The following is a 20,697-nucleotide window of genomic DNA, read 5'->3' on the forward strand; positions in this document are numbered from 1 at the left end:
GCCATTATACATACAGACATATATATACACACAAACAGCTAAATGTAGGTGTATGAGAGGTTAATAATTAACCAATTAAAAGTTCGTATGGAAAACACACCTGCAAAAAACAAATCAGGTATCCAAGTATCAGAAAGGTTGATTGACTAGACCGTGGAACATACCCATGGTACAATCAAAATCGTGTATAAAACACATCTGCAACATCGGTAAAACTCTTTGTAACAAAATAATACATTTAAAAAATGGGTAAAAAAATTCATAGATATACATACACGTGTAAATATGATTAAGCACCGGTTCTAGGTTTGAAATGCGTTAGCTTGGACTGTTAGTTCAACACTTGTGCTGTACATGTTGTTATTTTACACAGAATAAAGGAGATTGCATTTTAGTGAGGCCATCCAGCCTTCATTTCTGGTCTAAATAATAAACTTTCCTGTCTATTCACTAATGTTAGCAGCACAAGGATTAAAAATAGTCAATGTTGATAGAGAGAATGAAGTTCTGCTTTCAGCTGTCCAAGCTTTACAGCGCCACTTCAGTCCATCTTGGGTAGTAGCTTAGGATAGAGACACAAGAGGGTCAACCACAACAATTCTTGAGGGGGGGGGGGTGAAAATCCTTTTAGGATTAATCCAATCATATACTGCACACTCTGTTCATGAACAGGAAATGTTTAGAAGGATCTCTTCATACCCATATGGCATGTTGAGATAGAGGAGATGCCTTTAATGGAGCTAGAATTGAATGCGGAGACTGATAAGACCAGTTCCTGCTCTGGTGTATGGGACGCATCAGAACTCTCAAGATTAAGAGTTGTGCGAATCTTCAGCAGAGCAAATGTTTGCCTGGGATTCTGATTTGGCTGCCTTTCACCTGGCCATAGCTACAAGTGGGGGTATTCCCCTGAGGGGTACTCACATAGTAGAGTGTAGGAGATAAGGGTAAACGTGTCTGGTAGGAGTGCGCAGTAACCCAAATGTAGCCCATCCTCTAACGAATCCTAATGGCAAAAACGTGGGAGGAAGCACCCGAGTACCTTAGGGCTCTAGGCAGAAGTTGCGTTAAAGTGTTCGACCAGTGTTGTGATGGAATACTTGGTCATCCACCTGAGACTGAGCTCTTAGTAGTTAAATTGTAGCACCAAGTTTCAAAAGTTTACACTGGAAAGTGAGTACATTCCAAACAAAGCTCCAATTTTACATTAACAGTCAGAGATACAGGCCTGTTTTATCTGTTCACAATGCTGAACTGTATATAAATTTACTATATTGGTAGCAGCATGTACTTTTTTTATACTGTGTAAAATAAAAGACAACATTTTTTAGACATATTGTATGTTATTAGTATCCGTTTACTAGTAAATGTGCACGCGGAGGTATATTTAAAGTCCCAATACCCATTCTCCTTCTCTGCTATTATATTCAGGATGATAAAACCGTGTTCACATATTTCAATATAACTACACTCCTTCCCACAAACACAAAATCTTTGAATATGTATATAAAGTCCAAGCTTTACACGTCACAGTGGGCATACTTATTTTCTCAAAAGCTTGTTAGTGTCCAGTCACCTGGAGGTATGCACCTATAATCCATGGTGTATGAATATGTTGCCTGTGTCCTGTACTGTATGATTAAGATGAAAAATAAATAAAAACATTGTACACGGATGACAGAATTAAAGCTAATATACCTTGTGTCCTATAACTGATGAGGTTTACAAAAAAAAAAAAAAAAAAGAAAAAAAAAATAACACAATCGTATAACATGGGGCTGGAGAATTTAATCTTTGTGTGGCTTCTGTTTTGGTGATGAACTATCCTTTAAGTGTGTTGTCCTGGAAAAAGTGTTTTTAGTAACAATGGTGACTGGCTGGTATATCAATACGCTGAAAAAATACTTTATAATAAAAGCTAAGTTTAATTTTGGTACCAGCACAACTATAATGGTACATATTTCAGTGTAGTATGCATTTCATGGATTTGTGAATTCCAGCATCCTCTAAGTTAGCTAAAAAAAAAAAAGGAAGAAGGAGACAATCTGGTATTGTGATGACATCTGGTGGCTAAAAAAGAAACTGAAAAAAATCCAAATCCTGGATATAGTACTATATTGCAATATACATGTTTTTGTTTTTAAAACGCAATATATTTGGCTATGACCATGTAAGAAAACATTGGGCAGGACATAACCATTTATAACAAAAAAATATTGTCCATGACCGAATGAGTCGCTACCTCACGGACAAACAACCTTCTCGACCCCCTACAGTCGAGCTTTCGTCCACAAAATTCCACTGAATATGCCCTACTAAAACTCACCAATGACCTACTAACTGCTAAAACCAATGGCCATTACTCCATACTCATAATCCTCTGCCGCGTACACACGAGCGGAATTTCTGACAGAAAGAGTACGATGGGAGATTTTCATCGTATATTCCGACCGTGTGTATGCCCCATCTGACTTTTTCTGTCGAAAATTCAGATGGACTTAGATAGAGAACATGTTCTATATTTTTCAGACGGAAGAAATTACTAATCGGAAAAACCGCTCGTCTGTATGCTGTTCTGACGCACCAAAAACGACGTATGCTCTGAAGCAAGTACGAGACGGAAGCTATTGAACTTCCGTTTCCTAGTCCCGTCGTACGTCACCACGTTCTGGACGGTCGAATTTGGTGTGACCGTGTGTATGCAAGACAGCTTGAGCGGAATTCCGTCGGAACTCCGTTGGAAAAACCTTCAGGGTTTATTCTGACAACAAAACTGGTCGTGTGTACAGGGCATTAGACCTCTCTGCTGCCTTCGACACAGTTGACCACCTGCTCCTTCACAGCAAACTGCACTCCCTTGGCCTCTGATTCTGCTTTATCCTGGTTCTCCTCCTACCTATCTCAGCGCACTTTCAGTGTCAGTTACAACTCAATCTCCTCCGCTCCTCTTCCTGTTAGGGTACCCCAAGGCTCCGTCCTTGGGCCCCTCCTATTCTCGCCCTATACCTCTTCCCTGGGGCAGTTGATAACCTCCCATGGCTTTCAATACCACCTCTACGCCGATGACACCCAGATCTATGTCTCCACTCAACTCACCCCGTCACGGATTTCACACTTCTCAAACTTACTAAATTACATATCGGTATGGATGTCACACCACTTTCTCAAACTCAATCTTTCTAAAACTGAGCTTGTTATATTTCCTCCTTCCCGGCCCGCCCCCCCCCCCCCACCACGACTTTACCATTAAGATCAACAGCACAACCATTGGTCCCTCCACACATGCCAGGGTGCTGGGTGTAATCCTCGACTCTGACCTCTCCTTCAGCCCCCACATCCAATCACTGGCTAAATGCTGCCAGCTTAACCTCCGCAACATCTCCAGAATTCGACCCTTCCTGACTAATGACACCACAAAGCAACTTATTCACTCCTTGATTATTTCCCACCTTGTCTACTGCAACGCTCTCCTTAAACCTATCCTTACACAGGCTACCCCCCCTTCAGTCTATTATGAATGCTGCTGCTAGACCAATACACCTCACTAACCGATCCGTGACTGCTGCCCCTCTATACCAATCCCTTCACTAGCTTCCCCTACCCCACCGTATTCAAAATGCTAACCACAACATACAAGGCCATCCACACCATCGCCCCCAGCTACATCACCAACCTCATCTGCAGATATCGCCCAAATAGTCCCCTCCACTCCTCCCAGGACCTCCTGCTCTCTAGCTTCCTTGTTCCTCCTCCCATGCTCGCCTTCAGGACTTCTCCAGAGCCTCTCCCATCCTCTGGAACCCCCTGCCCCGGTATGTCCGATCAGCCCCTAACCTGTCCACCTTTAGGAGATCCCTGAAAACTCACTTATATAGGGAAGCCTACCCCACACCCACCTAACAACTGTCCCCGAGCCACCCTCATCAAATTATTCCCCGCATTTATTACCTTTTGTACCACCACCCCCTCCCTTTAGAATGTAAGCCCTACAAGCAGGGCCCTCCTGTCCCTTCTGTATTCAGAAGGGTTTCACTCAGTGTCTATAACATATATAAAGAAAATACAGGTTTACATTATTAACATTCACTTCATGGGATTTTAATTTGTGTTTTGTGAATTTTGATTCACTGTATAATGCAAACATTTGTTATATACTGTATATGCACTGAGTGGAAAACTTCTGGACATCAAGTTTATTTTTAATATAACATACTTATTCAATAGAAGTAGTGCTGCATATTTTGTTTTTAGTTTGTTTTACACTGTGTATCAAGTGTTGTGCAAGCAACTTTACAAATGAATGGACAAAACACGAGGACAAATTTTACAGTTCAGGACACAGCTGTTTACCTACACCTCAAAGAAAAGGGACATTGTTTTGAAGGTCAAATTTTGGACAGATAGGATTACCGGTATTAAAGAGGCCATCTATGTAAAACTGAAACAACCATCCCTAAATGGGCGTAAGGGCCATTGACATCATGTATGTCATTGCTCTCGGTGACTGTACTCTTTGCTGGTTCTCATCCTACGTATCCAACTGCACCTTTAGTGTTACTTACAATTCTACTTCCCCTCCTCTTTATTTCTCTGTCAGGGTCCCCCAGGGTTCTGTTCTTGGACCTCTCCTACTCTCAATCTACACCTGTTACCTGGATCAGTTGATAGCCTCCCATGGCTTCCAATACCATCTCTATGCTGATGACACCCATATTTATCTTTCTACCCCTCAACTCACTCCTTCAGTTTCCTCACGTATCACTAATTCACTGACAGACATATCAGATGGATTTCACACCACTTCCTCAAGCTCAATCTATCCAAAACCGAGCGGATATACTTTCCTCCCCCGCGTGCCTCTTCCCCCGATTTCTTTCTCAGGATCGATGGAACAACTATCAACCCGTCCCCCCCATGCCAAGGTTCGAGGTGTAATCCTGGCCTCTGAATCCTTTCGCCCCCATGTCCAATCACTGTCCAAATCTTGCCGCCCTAACCTCCAAAATATGCCCCTTCTTAACCAATGACACCACAAAGCTCCTAGTTCACTCCCTGGTCATCTCTCGTCTCGACTACTGCAACTCGCTTCTCATTGACTTACCTTTCATAGGTTATCCCCCCTTCAGTTTATCAAGAATGCTGCTGCCAGGCTCTTTCACCTTACCAACCGTTCAGTGTCTGCTACTCCTCTCTGTCAATACCTCCACTGGCTTCTGCACACCCAAAGAATTAAATTCTAAATACTTACAAGGCCAGCCACAACTCAGCCCCAGCTACATCACTAACCTAATCTTAAAATACCAACCAAATACTTCTTTGTTTCTCCCAAGACCTCCAGCTCTCTAGCTTCCTCACCACCTCCTCCCATGCTCCCGAGCCTCTCTAATCCTATGGATCTCACTACCCCAATCTGTCCAACTATCTCCTACTCTGTTTTTAGACGATCCATGAAAACCCTCTTCTTCAGAGAAGCCTACCCTACCCCTACCCAACAACTGTACTTTTGTTTTCTCCATCAGCTCATCCCCCACAGCTATTACCTTTCGTATAACTTGCCCCTCCCCTTTAGATAGTAAGCGCTAATGAGCAGGGCCCTCCGATTCCTCCTGTATTTAATTGTATTGTAACTGTACTGCCTGCCTTCATGTTGTAAAGCGCTGCGCAAACTGTTGGCGCTATATACATTCTGAATAATAATAATACTAAAGTATGTTTTACATATAATGCCATTTTAAATTCTCTTCTTGCCTAGCGTTTTGACAATTCCTTCCACCATCAGCCATAAAAATCAGCAATCACACCCATGCAGACTTCCTGATGCTAGAACAAAGGTGGTACCGCTTCCACACCTCGCAACCTGTTCTTTGACAATCATCATCTGCCTTGATACACTCCATGGTGATTGGATTAAGATGACTGTGCTACCTGTGTATATATAAATGTTGTGGTGTGTTACTGGCACTCAATAGAACTAAAAAAGTGGCTTGGATAAGCAAAAAATACATTTTCAACTTCTGACTATTCCAGTTTATTGTGACTAACTACTACTAGCTATTGAGAACCTTCAAAAGACATGAAGTAGCTAGCATTCTCAGAAAGAGACCAGCAATGGCAGCCACCATATTTTTCCAACATGGTTTTCTTTTAACCACTCAACGACCGCCCTATAGCAGGTTTGCACAAAAATACTGGTTATGCACACATTTAACCGTTTGATCGCCCTTAACCCCTTCCCAGCCAGTGTCAGTACAGTGACAGTGCACATTTTTAGCACTGATCACTGTATTAGTGTCACAGGTTCCCACAAAGTGTCAGTTAGCATCACACCGTCCGCCATACTATCGCAGTCCCACTATAAGTTGCTGATCACTGCCATTAATAGTATACAAAAAAAGTTACAAAATTCCAGTGTATGTATACCACAGTTTGTAGACGCGTCAACTTTTGCGCAAACCAATCAATATGCGCTTATTGGTATTAGTTTTACCAAACATATGTAGCAGAGTACATATTGGCCTAAATTTATGAAGAAATTAGATTTTTTTTTTTTTTTTTTATATAGTGGATATGTTGTTTGTTTTATAGTAGAAAGTAAAAAACTGTTTTGTTTTTTTTACAAAGTTGTCTGTCTTTTTTTGTATATGGCGCAAAAAATAAAAAAAAACAGTGGTGATCAAATACTACAAAAAGAAAATAGGATTTTTATAACAGCTTACCTGTAAAATCCTTTTTCTTTGAGGTACATCACAGGACACAGAGTCATAGTAGTGACTTTGTGGGTTATAGGCCCCCTTTAGGTGACGGACACTGGCACGCCCCAAGACAAAAAGTGCACTCCCTATATAACCCCTCCCACTACTGGGAGTACCTCAGTTTTGTAGCCAAGCAATACACGTGTATACCAAAGAAGGGAGGGACCTCTCTGTCCCGTGATGTACCTCAAAGAAAAGGATTTTACAGGTAAGCTGTAAAAATCCTATTTTCTTATCGTACATCACGGGACACAGAACCATAGTAGTTACTATGTGGGATGTCCCATAGCAATGGTAACTGAAGGGAGGGAGACACAACAAAAGTAGGGCACCAAGAGACTAGAGGACTTATACTGCAGCCTACAGTGCACTGCGCTCAAAGGCGATATCCTCATGACCTTTTACATCTACTTGATAGAATCTGGTAAATGTATGGACTGAAGACCAAGTTGCGGCCTTGCAGATCTGAGCCATGGAGGCTTGGTGATGCACTGCCCAAGAAGCACTAACGGCCCTGGTGGAGTACGCTTTAATATGAAAAGGAGGAATTTTCCTCTTTAAACCGTAAGCTTGAACAATCACTGGACGAATCAATTTAGAAATAGTAGACTGCGATGCTGCCTGTCCTATCTTAGGACCTTCTGGCAACACAAACAAAACATCTGTTTTACGAATCTGGTGGTCACTTTCAAATAATAGACCTTGACCGCCCTCACCACATCAAGAGAATGTAGTGACTTTTCTTCCACAGAACGAGGTTCTGGAAAAAATGAAGGCAGAACAATATCCTGGTTTAAATGAAAACCTGATACTACCTTCGGTAGGAAATTAGGATGAGGTCGCAATACAACCTTATCCTTATCAATAATCAAATATGGCTCTTTACAAGAAAAAAGCAGCCAACTCTGATACTCTTCTTGCAGAAGATATGGCAACCAAGAAAACTATTTTTTTTGTCAAGAGGACCAAGGGAATATCTCGAATTGGCTCAAAAGGCTGTTTTTCTAAAGCCGATAGGACTAAATTTAAGTCCCAAGGGATCAGGGGAGAGCTAACTGGGGGATTAATCTGCGTTACCCCCTGCAATGAAAATTGCTGATAGGCAAGGAATGTTGCTTTCTGCCCAAGAAAGAATATGATCCACCTCTCTGGGCCGCACGACTACTCGTGCCCCCTTGGTGACTGATTTAGGCCACTGCTGTGGCATTGTCGGATTAAATCCTGACAGGATAATTCCATAGTTTGAGCGTCCAGGCCTCCAGGGCCAGGCGTACTGCCCGAATCTCTAGAATATTGATGGGCAAGGTCCTTTCTGAGTTGGACCATTTCCCCTGGACAGATGCTTCTTCCAGGACTGCTCCCCAGCCCAGAAGGCTGGCATCTGTTGTTACCACCTTCCAGGTGACTGGCAGAAAGGATTTCCCTTTTTGAAGATTCTTGGATATCAACCACCAATTGAGGCTCTGACGCACATTGGGGGATAAATGCATTGGAAAGTCCAGAGCTTGGTCCTTCTTGTTCCAAGTAGACAGGATACTGTTTTGTAGCAGTCTCGAATGAAACTGCGCATAAGGAACGGCCTCGAAAGAAGCCACCATCTTTCCCAACAATTTCATGCAAAATCGAATAGAAGGATTCTTCTTTGTTTTGACCAATTGAATCAGTTCATTTATGGAACTGATCCTTTCCTGGGGCAGAAACACCCTCTTCTGAGCTGTATCTATGATCAGCCCCAAGTACTGCAATTTCCTTGATGATTTTAAGGAGGATTTTTCTGACTGCTAGCTGACCAAAGTTTGGTTTAAGCGGGCTACCGATTGATCTATCAAGAGTAGATCATGTAAGTAGGCTAGTATAGTTATACCTTTGGCCCTTAACCTGGCTAAAGGAGAAGCCAGGACCTTTGTAAAAACTCGAGGTGCAGTAGCCAGACCGAAAGGTAGAGCTACAAACTGAAAATGAAGATTTTCTACCTCGAAGCGTAGAAATTTCTGATGAGCGGGAAAAATCGGCACATGGGAGATAAGCAACCTTGATGTCGATTGACGCCAGAAGTTCTCCCCCTTGTAGGATGGAGACTACTGATCGGATTGACTCCATGCGAAAGGAACAGATATTTAAAAGCCGGTTTAGATGTTTGAGATCTAAAATGGGTCTGACTGCCCTGTTTGGTGTTGGAACCGTGAAGAGGTTTGAATAAAAGCCCAAACCTCGCTCTTCCAAGGGGACCTCCGATATCACTCCTTGAGATAAGAGATGATCCAGAGCTAGAAAGAGAGACTTCTTTTTCATTGGATCTCTGGGAACGTTTGATCTGAGAAAACGAGGAGACGGGAACTCTCGGAACTCTAGTTTGTAAGCTAGAGGAATTGAGGAAGCCACCCATCTGTCTTGACATTGTTCCTACCAGACCCTTGAAAACTGTAGAAGCCTTCCCCCAACTCGAGCGAGCGGGGGCGTCCCTTCATAAGCAGGCTTAAGTATTTTGTTTTGTGGGTTTCCTCCCCCGGTGCTCTATTGGCTCTGGGACTGACCCTGAGGTTTACCTCTTGAATCTGACAGTGGAGGCCGTCATGACTGGCTGGAGGCTGCTGCCCCTAGCACTGGAGAAGAAGTACGTTTAAAAGAAAAATGCTTAAACTTCTTAACCGGTAAAAGGGAAATTTTCCCATTAGAAATTCTTTGGATATACTTATCCAGATCGTTTCCGAACAACCGTTCACCATGAAAAGGGAAACTGGCCAAGAGCTTTTTGCATGGCGCTTCGGCTGATAAATTTTTCAACCATAGGATTCTACACACATGTACTAGCCCTAGCATGAGCCATGAGGCCTGTAGAATAGAATCTTTCATAGCGTCTACTGTGAAACACAATGCTTCTGATATACCGGCCAAATCCTGGGCCTGCTGATCAGGAATAACTTTGAGTATACCTTAGATACTGGCGAAAAAAAACTGAGGTACTGCCAGTAGTGGGAGGGGTTATATAGGGAGTGCAATTTTTCTCTTAGTGCATGCCAGTGTCCGTCACCTGCAGGTGGCCTATAACCCACATAGTAACTACTATGGCTCTGTGTCCCGTGATGTACGATAAGAAAGCTGTATTTGGGGGGGGGCACAAATTTCATTTATGGACAGCGTTGTATGACCACGCAATTTTCAGTTAAAGTAAAGCAGTGCTGTATAGCAATAATTGGCTTGTTCATAAAGGGGGATAAATCTTCCAGAGGTAATGTTACAGTGGTTGCAAACCTCTGACATGAAATATGAGCAAAGTATACTCCCCTATAGTGTGTACTTGTCTCAATCCGGAGCCCTAAGTGTAATTTTTCTCTTTGCTGTCTAGTTTCTCCATTATCTGCACGAGTCACTTCTGACAGGTTTTCCTGACACCAAGAGATAAAAAGGTGACAAGGTAGGGGGCTCCAGCACACAGCCTCAGTTCTCTTCCTGTGAGCATAGCGTTGTGTACCTTACTTCCAATCAGCTCTCTGAGCTCACCTCACTGAGATCTGCAGAGTGTAACTGCAGCTCCTTGCCCCCCTGCTTTCTGAAAGGTCAGACAACCTTAATAAATTCTCCACATTGAACAGCTGTAGAGTAGAGAGGGCTGCAGATAAACAGGTATAACTTAAGTAGGAGGATTTGTTTCATCTCTGTATCACCTGAGGCTAGTCACTTCTCTGGGTTTATGTAAAGGTTTACAACCACTTTAAGTCTTATAAAGGCCTAAATTGTAGGGTATCAATGCAACCGACACCCTTCCTGGGGATCCTGAAATATGCCGGCTTGTGATGTTAAAATCCCACTGCTGGTTCCTCCCTCTCACATCCGATAGCTTGGGGGTGGGGAATAAAAAGCGTTTCCCAGATTTATGAAATAGGTTCAAACCTACCTTAGAATGCAGCAGTAAGTGAAAGACGGGAGTTTATACAGAGGATCTCTGAAAGTCCACGTGGTATGCTTTCCAACTGCTCTTGTTAAATCAGCCTGCAGTGGATTACAGAAAATTCAAATTAAGTAAGCTTATTAAGTCATACCATAGTTTCAGCCTTTACTTGATAGCTTTAATAGCACAATGATCATTTTTACCTGTTGCCTGGAATTGCTGCTTATATTTCAAAGTTAGGGCAGTGGCAAAAAATAAAAAAATAAAGAAAGAAATAAAAGAAGTAGTTTTGGGAGGAGCGTGGAAGGATAAGAACCCCTGTCAAATTGCATAGCTGTCTGTGTGTCTGCTGAAGGGATTCACCCTCTCTATGTCGTGGTGATCAAACCATTTACAGTTGTCACAAAACTAAAATGGAGGGTACAGCTTCCAATAAAAGTACATATACGGATGACAAATGTCTAATGATTCATGTATTTGAATGGTTACAGAGATTTGTTATGCCTAGGGTAAATTTCCCATCGCTTTTCCACTCCCGGGGAGCTGTTCTTTGCATGTACAGCTTGCTGTAAGTGAATAGCCGTATTCATTTTTTTGCACTGGCATTAACTCATGCCTGTACATCGAACATATTTCCTGTATGTGAAATCCCTACAGCTTTAGTCACGTCGCTTACCTCTAATGAAGTACAGTGGAACCTTGGATTGCGAGTAACGCAGTTAACGAGCATTTCACAATATGAGCTATTATTTTTTTTAAATCCTGACTCGGTTTGCGAGTGTTGTCTCGCAAAACGAGCAGGATTCAAGCCTCTGTGGTGTGCAGTACCACATTTGACCAGAGGTGAGGGGGCGCCGGTGACACTCGGAGCCATTTGGAAACACTCAAATACTCGAAAACTCTCGGAAATACTTGGTTCCCGAGTGCATCCGAGCAGTCCCCGAGTATTTTAAGTTTTTATATTGTGAGTGTTACTCTTTTTAAATAAAGTGGTTACCAGTATATTACTACACTTTGTGAGGCTGCTTTTTTTTTTTTTTTTATCTTTCCCTAACATGAGCAAGGCAAATTTGGCTGCATGAATAGGTGTGAGTCTTAAAGAAGCCTTACCCTATACACCATTGGAACTATTGGGAGACACATTAGGAGAGCCCCTAGTGGGCAGGATACGTTGGATGACCTTGGAATTGGTGATATACTGTTGGACTAATATATTTATGCTCTATTACCGCTATCTGGAGGGGATACAGAGGTGGCACAAGTTTTCTATTGATAGAAGCACAAATTGTAATTGGTTTGGTGTGGGTGTTATTAGATTACGGAAGAAGGCATTTATTCATTACCACAGATATTCTGGAAGCTTAAGAGAGACTGTATGTATATATGTATGATACACACACACACACACTATAGAAAAGTATTCACCTCCCCTTTAAAATAATCATATTGTTTTGCTTTGCAGCCTGAGATGAAAAAAAGACACAGTTTTTGTTTTATACAGCTGTATTTATTAGTGCAACTTAAAAAAAGATTATAACACCAACATGTCAGAAAATTTTTTTTTTTAAATTGAAAAACAGAAATGTTGGAAAAAGGTCACCCCCTTATGTCAGTATTTTGTTGAACCACATTTTGCTATAAATTACAGCCTGTCTGTTTAGTCTGATATGTCTCTACTAACTTTGCAATATTTGCTTACTCTTCTTTGCAGAACTGCTCAAGTTCAGTTAAATTTCATGGTTAGCAGTTGTGGACGACAGTCTTCAAGTCATTCCACAGATTTTCAATGGGGTTTAGGTCTTGGCTCTGACTAGGCCTTGCAAGGACATTCGCCTTTTTCTCCTTCAACCACTGTGTGGTCATTTTTGCTGTGTCATTTGGGTCATTGCCATGTTGGAAGGTAAACCTGCTTCCCCATTGACAACTTTCTGACAGAGGGCAGCAGATTTCCCTCAAGAATTTGATGTTTTTTTTGCCCCATACATTTTTCCTTAAATCCTGACAAGTGTTCCCGTCCCTGCTGCAGAGAAACTCCCCCATAACAGGATATTACCATCTCCATGCTTTACTATAGGAATGATGTTATTTGGATGGTGAGCTGTATTGGATTTTTGAGGTCAAATAATTCAATTTTAGTCTCATCTGACCATAACACTTTTTTCCATGTGACCTCAGAATCTTTAAGGTGTGTTTAAGTTGGTCAGTTGAGACTAAAATTTATTTAAGTGGCTGAAAACAATTATAAATTTCCCTTTTAAGAACATCAGTCATATTAGAAATAGGTGTTCTGCCATGGTAGGTATCCTTGCAAAAAACAGAAAATTGTTTCATACTTACCGTAATTTTCTTTTCCTGGTGCCTATCCATGGCAGCATACCTGTGACAAGCTATGTCTTGGCTCCTCCCTCAGGACCAGCGAATATTACAAAAGAAAAGGATTAGTGCACTCCCAGCATTCTATGCAATATAACATACCGAGGGTGGGATTGTATGCTGCCATGGATAGGCACCAGGAAAAGAAAATTACGGTAAGTATGAAACAATTTTCTGTTTTCCTGGTGCTTCCATGGCAGCAGACCTGTGACAAACAACTAGCTGAAATGGGTGGGATGATGCATAGTAAAAGATTTATTTGAAAAATATTTTTTTTTAAAATAGGCAAATGTCAGCCTGATAGCCTGTCTGCCAGTTTCTAAAGATGAGAAAGCTGCCAGGTCTACTCTGTAACGTCTCGTAAACGCATGTTGGGATGACCATGATGCTACCCGTTGCTACCACAGGGTGGCATACAGCCCAACTTGAAGAGGGGGTTCCAGTCCCCTATCCCTGTACATCTTCTTACCAACTTGATTATCCATGAAACTATTGTACTAGAGCGGGATCTGCAAAATACAGCTCCCCAGCTGCCGCAAAACCACATGTCCTATGAGGTATTGTAAAGCTCTGATATTCACAGACATGACTTGGCATGATTGGATACTGCAGTTCCTGAATGGCCGGAGGACCCCAGATGATGCTTCTTTGCCCCTGTATCTTTTTTTTTTTTTATGGAGTATTACAAATAGAACATTTGAAGGGAGTTGTGACTTGAAGATAGTGCTTTAGTACCGAAGTAATATAGCCTTCATGAAGGTCAAAATTGGATGTGAAAAAAAGGCAGGGTCCAAGGAGATAGGAGATAGTAGAGGAAGAGGAGAACTTAGGGATGAATCCATGTACCATTCTAAAGTTCTACCCAAGTACAAAAAATAATATTATTGTCTTCTGATCCCAGAGCCTGAAGCTCTGATACTCCCCAGCCAGATGCCATCGCAACAAAGAAAAATAGTTTCTAAGTGACATTCCACAAGGACGCTGAATCAGATGGGGCAAAAGGCTGTTTAGGATAAGGTCTCCAGAGTGAGAGATTCTTGAAGAATTTGATTATTAAAAGGATCTTCGGGCCCGTCTCTTGTCACAGCAGAGATTGCCACCAGCTGTACCTTTAAATAGCTTAATCCTAATCCTAAATCAAGGTCTGTTTTCAGGAAGTCAAAGAGCTGGGAGGAAGAGGGTACATCAGGATTGAAGTTTTGCAGTTCGCAAAGATCTAAACTTATTCCAAACCTTGTCACACGTATTGTTCATTGAAGGCTCCTGTGCTTTGAGCAGAGTTGAAACAACTCTGGAGGAACATCCTAATGATTAAAGACTCTGTTTTAACATTCTAATGTGAAGGTTCAATCTGTAAGGATTCTGATGGGTGTAATGCCTCGAGTCAGAAGAAAGGGTATCAGAGGAATATTTACCGGAGGATGGACACTAAGAAATATTAGTTACATAGTTACACAGTAAGGTTGAATAAAGACACAAGTCCATCCAGTTCAACCTGAGTGAGCACCCACAATTGTCCGCATCCCCGCACATTGCGTCCCATCAAGATGCCTATCCACTATATTATTATTTATTTATTTTTTATATATATTTAAGGTACCCATGTAGCGCCATCAATCTATGCAGTGCTCCACACACACACACACATACACCGGTCCCCACCCCCAAGGGGTCTGCAATCCAAGGTGCCCAACTCACACCCATACTCATACACCAGGGCCAATTTTTGGACAGAAGCCAATAAACCTACCAGCATGTCTTTGGAGTGTGGGAGGAAACCAGAGTACCCGGAGGAAACCCACGCAGGCACAGGGAGAACATGCAAACTCCAGACAGGTAGTGTCGTGGTTGGGAATTCGAACCAGCGACCCTATTGCTGCGAGGTGAGAGTGCTAACCACTACGCAACTGTGCTGCCCAATATTGCCCTAGGGAATCATGGAAATCTCGCTGGAAATATGGCAGGACTGTTATCATTGTTTTACTGTTGATATTGCAAGTCTCGAGAGAATTTGAGGTAGGAGGCCGGAGGAGGCCTAAATTAGATTGCATGCCCAAGGACTTGACAGGGAATCTATTGCTTCTGCCCAAGGGTGAGGTAGATATGCAATAAACCTTCGCAGCTTGGTACTGCTTGGTACTGCTTGCTGTAGCAAAAGGATGCAGTTCAGGAAAGGTCCACAATCCAACTGAATAACTTTGGTTGTAGGGACCAATTGTTGGGATCCAGGAATCCTGGGATAGGTGATCGGCGTCCGTGTTTAAAGTGGGCTAGAAGATGGACTACTCTTTAGGTCCTTCAGATTCCCCTCTGCCCAAACGAATACGACTTCCACTTCCCTTAGTAAGGAACTGTTGTTGGTTCCGACTTGGTGATGTATGTATGATATTGCAGCTCTATTGTCTATCCGAATCAGAACTGATTTGTCCTTGATAAGATAAGCTGCCTGGATTTCCAGGATATTTGAGATGTCTGCCACATTGAACGCCCATCTCTCTTGAACCAACATCTGGTTGCAAAGTGTCTCCTAGCCTATTGTATTGGCGTCTGTGGTAACTGTGGTCCAGAAGACATGCCTTAATGGACGTAGCTTTACAGGCATTTCCCGCTTTGTCCACAAGTTCAGACCCCTGTGCATAAAACTTGTTTGGTATATGGACTGGGATAGACAGTATGCTCCATTGCTTCAAGAATTCTACTTAAAAGATGCCTGAGGTAACCAAGTGTCCATGTGACCATCTGGATACAAAATGACAAAAACCCAAAACTCCGCTTTAATGTACACCCTTTATCATAAAAGAAGAAAAAAAATGGTTACTGTAACTGCTTGTGTACCTGAAGTTTGAGCTAGGAGCTTGGCTTCAATTTGTTTAGATACATGGGTTGACATTTGTCCAGTTCAGCCGAATTTTGATCCATGTACGGGCAGGGTGGTTGTACAGTTCTGTCTCCCCGATGTCAGAATACAAAAAGGCACAGCAGGAGGATTGCCATATTCATCACAAATGTAAGGATAGTGGAATCGGGTCAATGGGCTGCCGTTTATGTATCTAAATCTCCTAGTACATCCAACACTCCCCTCCCCCCAGGTGAGAATGCTCTGGTTCAAAGATGTGTCTGTGCTCTTTCATCTAGAGTGTAGGAACCATTAAGGGCGGACGTGCGCCACCCCCCCCCCATCCATACGTCCAGCCCCTTTCAGGATGCCGGATGCATGGATTGCAATGGGGGGGGTGGGTGTTTTTTTTTTTTTTTTAAGCACCTGATTACAGCCAGAGGCTTTAATAGGCTTCAAAATAGGGTGGGCTCGGGGGCGCAGAGAATGTGAACGGAGCCCATCCAGGTGTGTTACAACAGCGAATGAATATTTGCTGTTGTAACACTGATCCTCCTCCCGGCCAATCAGGAAGCGGATTTTGAGACACAGCACCTGATTGGCTGAAAAGACAGGCGATTCTATTGGACGCCTAGGAGGAGGGGAAGAGACGCACGGCTGCCGAGATGGAGGAATGGAGAAGATGGAGGAGATGCCCGATCCTGCTGCCAATGCCCGCTGGCCGATACTCGCCACCTAGATGGGATAAGACAGTGAGTGGAGGGGTGGTGGTGTGGTTGTTTGCCACTGCCTGCCCCCCCCCCCCCCCAAAAAAAAAAAAAAAAACGCCGCCACTGGTAGGAACTATAATACAGGAGGTGTGGTAATGGCCAGATCACCAGGTGAAAACAAAGGGACAAAAGCCTAAAAGCTTGCAGCCACCACATCTAATAATTAGTAAGCTGCAATATATTACATTTTTGGTTTTGGGTTTAATACCTACTTAAAGTAATCTGCCCACCCACTGGTTATAGTAACAGGTAAAGAGGTCCGTTTGTCCTTTTTATTGTTCACAAACACAAGAAGAAGCTGAAAAAAAAGTCACAAAAAGCCAGTATGTAGTTTAGAGTATTTCCACTTGTATTTGCAGTGCTTCTACTTACATAACAAGAAATTAAAAGGATTCAACCATTTAGGAAACACAAAAGGAAAGAGAAGCACTGACAGATGTAACAGCACTGACAGCAGGTTTGGAACATGGCAATTGATGAAACAGGGAGATTAGAGTGAAATATTTCAGATTTTACAATATTAAGCCTTAAGCAGTTGGAATGCATCCAAGAGAGATGGAAAAACGACTGTCTGAGATAAATTTGTGAACAACTGAAGTGAAAGAAGAAGATGATGAGTGGAGTTAGGCATTACCTGCATACAAATGACAGCAGGCTTTGATTAAATACTTTAAGGACGAAAATACATTCAGTACAAATCAAGGTGGTCCACGAAGGTAAAGGCAAACCTTGAGACAAAAAGAATAAATTCTCCTATCAAAGGAGACAAATGAGACTTCGCCTGTGAATCCACAGAATTAAAGTCTTCTTCTACTACCATGCATCACTATTAATGAGTGTATGTAAAATAGCAAAGGTGCCTTTATAAAAGATCTTTGAGCTGCTGATTTAATGAAAGCAAGCACATTTGGGAACATTCCCTACACCAAAGCCTGATCCAGGCACTACAGAATGCATGAAGGTAAAAAACCTCATGTCTTTACAACCACTTTAAATGTGTTTTACATTTGCTTTATTGGTTGCTAGGACAAAGGCATCCAGCATCCTAGCAACCAATGACACGGTTACACTGAACTGACAATGGGCGTAACTTGATGTGGAAAACAGAGACCAGTTCACCATCAGGTCTGCTTTGCACGTTATCTGAAAAAGGATCTGCCACAGTTTTACGTTCACTTACAGCTCCCCTCCCACCACCCATCCTGTGAAAAAGTAGAAAAAGTGTATGGAAAACCGCACACGGATGAGTTCTTCTGCTAGGGATGGGCTCAGTGTTGGAATGTTTATCCAAACGATGAACATTTAAAAGGATAAGTTCACCTTTCGTAACATGTTACGTCCATATTCAGGAAGTAACGTGTAACGAACAGGCCAGCCCCCCGCTGTGACAGCTAGCGGGGTTCTTCTTCCTCCCGCTAGCTGTAACAATTTTTTTTTAAATTGTGGCCGAGCGGGGCTCCCCCCACCTGACCGCGTCACTGTGCCAGGTAGATCTGCTGGAGACCTGCATGGCACCAGCGATCTGCAATGCTTTACGGTAGCGCTGCACAATCCATCGTCAAACAATCAATCGTCAAGAATCGTTATCGCGATCTTGACTAAAGTGTTTCACAATTCTTTCTATGCAAAGAATTCTCTCTGCTCTTCTGAAGCCACAACCATCAAAAGAAAGGAAGAGAAAAACTGCCAATAATCAAAACATTCTTTAGAAGTTGAACTTAAGTATAAACATTGTAACAATTAGTCAATGGAAGAGACTGTGTAAGTGAAAAAAAGTTTAACCACTTACTTAAACACTTAACCTTTTTCTGCCATTTGTTGGTTTCAAGTTAAAATAATTTTTTTTTGCTAGAAAATTACTTAGAACCCCTAAACAATATATAATGCTCCTGGTTGAATGCATTTTAATTTTTTGTGGTTGTATATACCAATCTCCCCCACAATGCTATTTTTCACACCCCTTTGCTCATTAGCCCAGAAAATGGGCATTTTTTTATTTTACAAATTTAGATGCAGGATGAACAGACTGCAATGGTTTTGCAGAACTTTACAGTAAAGGTTTTGTGGTAATTGCGGCTAGACGCACTTTATGAGTGTGACGTACTCAGCAGCTATTCTCTAAAAGTTGCAAAACTAAATTTATGAGGGGGGTTTAGGAGCATTCATTCTCATGGTTTAGTCTATATCCAAAATGGATATTGCAAAACTGTAATACAAAAATGGATGCTCTTGTGCCTAAATGAAGTTACAGTGAATTTTTTTGTCAGGCCTTTATCACCAAAGACATTAGGATTAGCCTTGTAAATGTAAAAAGAAGGTCCACCTGCTGGCTTGAAGTTGTAAAGTAACTTGTATGCAAGATTTCATTTGTAATGAACTAGAAAACATGAAACATAGTTACATAGTAGGTGAGGTTGAAAAAAGACACAAGTCCATCAAGTCCAACCTATGTGTGTGATTATGTGTCAGTATTTCATTACATATCCCTGTATGTTGCGGTCATTCAGGTGATTATCTAATAGTTTCTTGAAGCTATCAATGCTCCCCGCTGAGACCACTGCCTGTGGAAGGGAATTCCACATCCTTGCCGCTCTTACAGTAAAGAACCCTCTACGTAGTTTAAGGTTAAACCTCTTTTCTTCTAATTGTAATGAGTGGCCACGAGTCTTATTAAACTCTCTTCTGCGAAAAAGTTTTATCCCTATTGTGGGGTCACCAGTACAGTATTTGTAAATTGAAATCATATCCCCTCTCAAGCGTCTGTTCTCCAGAGAGAATAAGTTCAGAGCTCGCAACCGTTCCTCATAACTAAGATCCTCCAGACCCTTTATTAGCTTTGTTGCCCTTCTTTGTACTCGCTCCATTTCCAGTACATCCCTCCTGAGGATTGGTGCCCAGAACTGGACAGCATACTCCAGGTGCGGCCGGACCAGAGTCTTGCAGAGCGGGAGAATTATCGTTTTATCTCTGGAGTTGATCCCCCTTTTAATGCATGCCAATATTCTGTTTGCTTTATTAGCAGCAGCTTGGCATTGCATGCCATTGCTGAGCCTATCATCTACTAGGACCCCCAGGTCCTTTTCCATCCTAGATTCCCCCAGAGGTTCTCCCCCCCAGTGTATAGATTGCATTCATATTTTTGCCACCCAAATGCATTATTTTACATTTTTCTACATTGAACCTCATTTGCCATGTAGTCGCCCACCCCATTAATTTGTTCAGGTCTTTTTGCAAGATTTCCACATCCTGCGGAGAAGTTATTGCCCTGCTTAGCTTAGTATCGTCTGCAAATACAGAGATTGAACTGTTTATCCCATCCTCCAGATCGTTTATGAACAAATTAAATAGGATTGGTCCCAGCACAGAACCCTGGGGAACCCCACTACCCACCCCTGACCATTCTGAGTACTCCCCATTTATCACCACCCTCTGAACACGCCCTTGTAGCCAGTTTTCAATCCATGTACTCACCCTATGGTCCATGCCAACGCACCTTATTTTGTACAGTAAACGTTTATGGGGAACTGTGTCAAATGCTTTTGCAAAATCCAGATACACCACGTCTACGGGCCTTCCTTTATCTAGATGGCAACTCACCTCCTCACAGGTTAATAGATTGGTTTGGCAAGAACGATTCTTCATGAATCCATGCTGATTACTGCTAATGATATCATTCTTATTACTAAAATCTTGTATATAGTCCCTTATCATCCCCTCCAAGAGTTTACATACTATTGATGTTAGGCTAACTGGTCTGTAATTCCCAGGGATGTTTTTTGGGCCCTTTTTAAATATTGGTGCTACATTGGCTTTTCTCCAATCAGCTGGTACCATTCCAGTCAATAGACTGTCTGTAAAAATTAGGAGCAACGGTCTGGCAATCACCTGACTGAGTTCCCTAAGTACCCTCGGATGCAAGCCATCTGGTCCCGGTGATTTATTATTGTTAAGTTTCTCAAGTCTAATTTTAATTCCGTCCTCTGTTAACCATGTAGGTGCTTCCTGTGTTGTGTCATGAGGATAAACACTGCAGTTTTGGTTACTGAAGCCCCCCGATTCACTCGTGAATACTGAGGA

General features: G+C 42.3%; 1 protein-coding gene across 2 annotated transcripts in view; it reads right to left on the reverse strand.

Moving 5' to 3' along the window:
* ZNF407 (zinc finger protein 407) overlaps positions 1 to 20,697 on the reverse strand; it is an 823,527-nt gene that overhangs the window by 771,033 nt on the left and 31,797 nt on the right. For both annotated transcript variants that reach the window (XM_073631246.1, XM_073631245.1), the window contains exon 2: positions 10,648 to 10,742. The gene's annotated coding sequence lies outside the window, so the exon portion shown is untranslated. The remainder of the gene's footprint in view (positions 1 to 10,647; positions 10,743 to 20,697) is intronic.

The sequence above is a fragment of the Aquarana catesbeiana genome, linkage group LG05, assembly GCF_042186555.1.
Source record: "Aquarana catesbeiana isolate 2022-GZ linkage group LG05, ASM4218655v1, whole genome shotgun sequence".
Taxonomy (NCBI): Eukaryota; Metazoa; Chordata; class Amphibia; order Anura; family Ranidae; genus Aquarana; species Aquarana catesbeiana.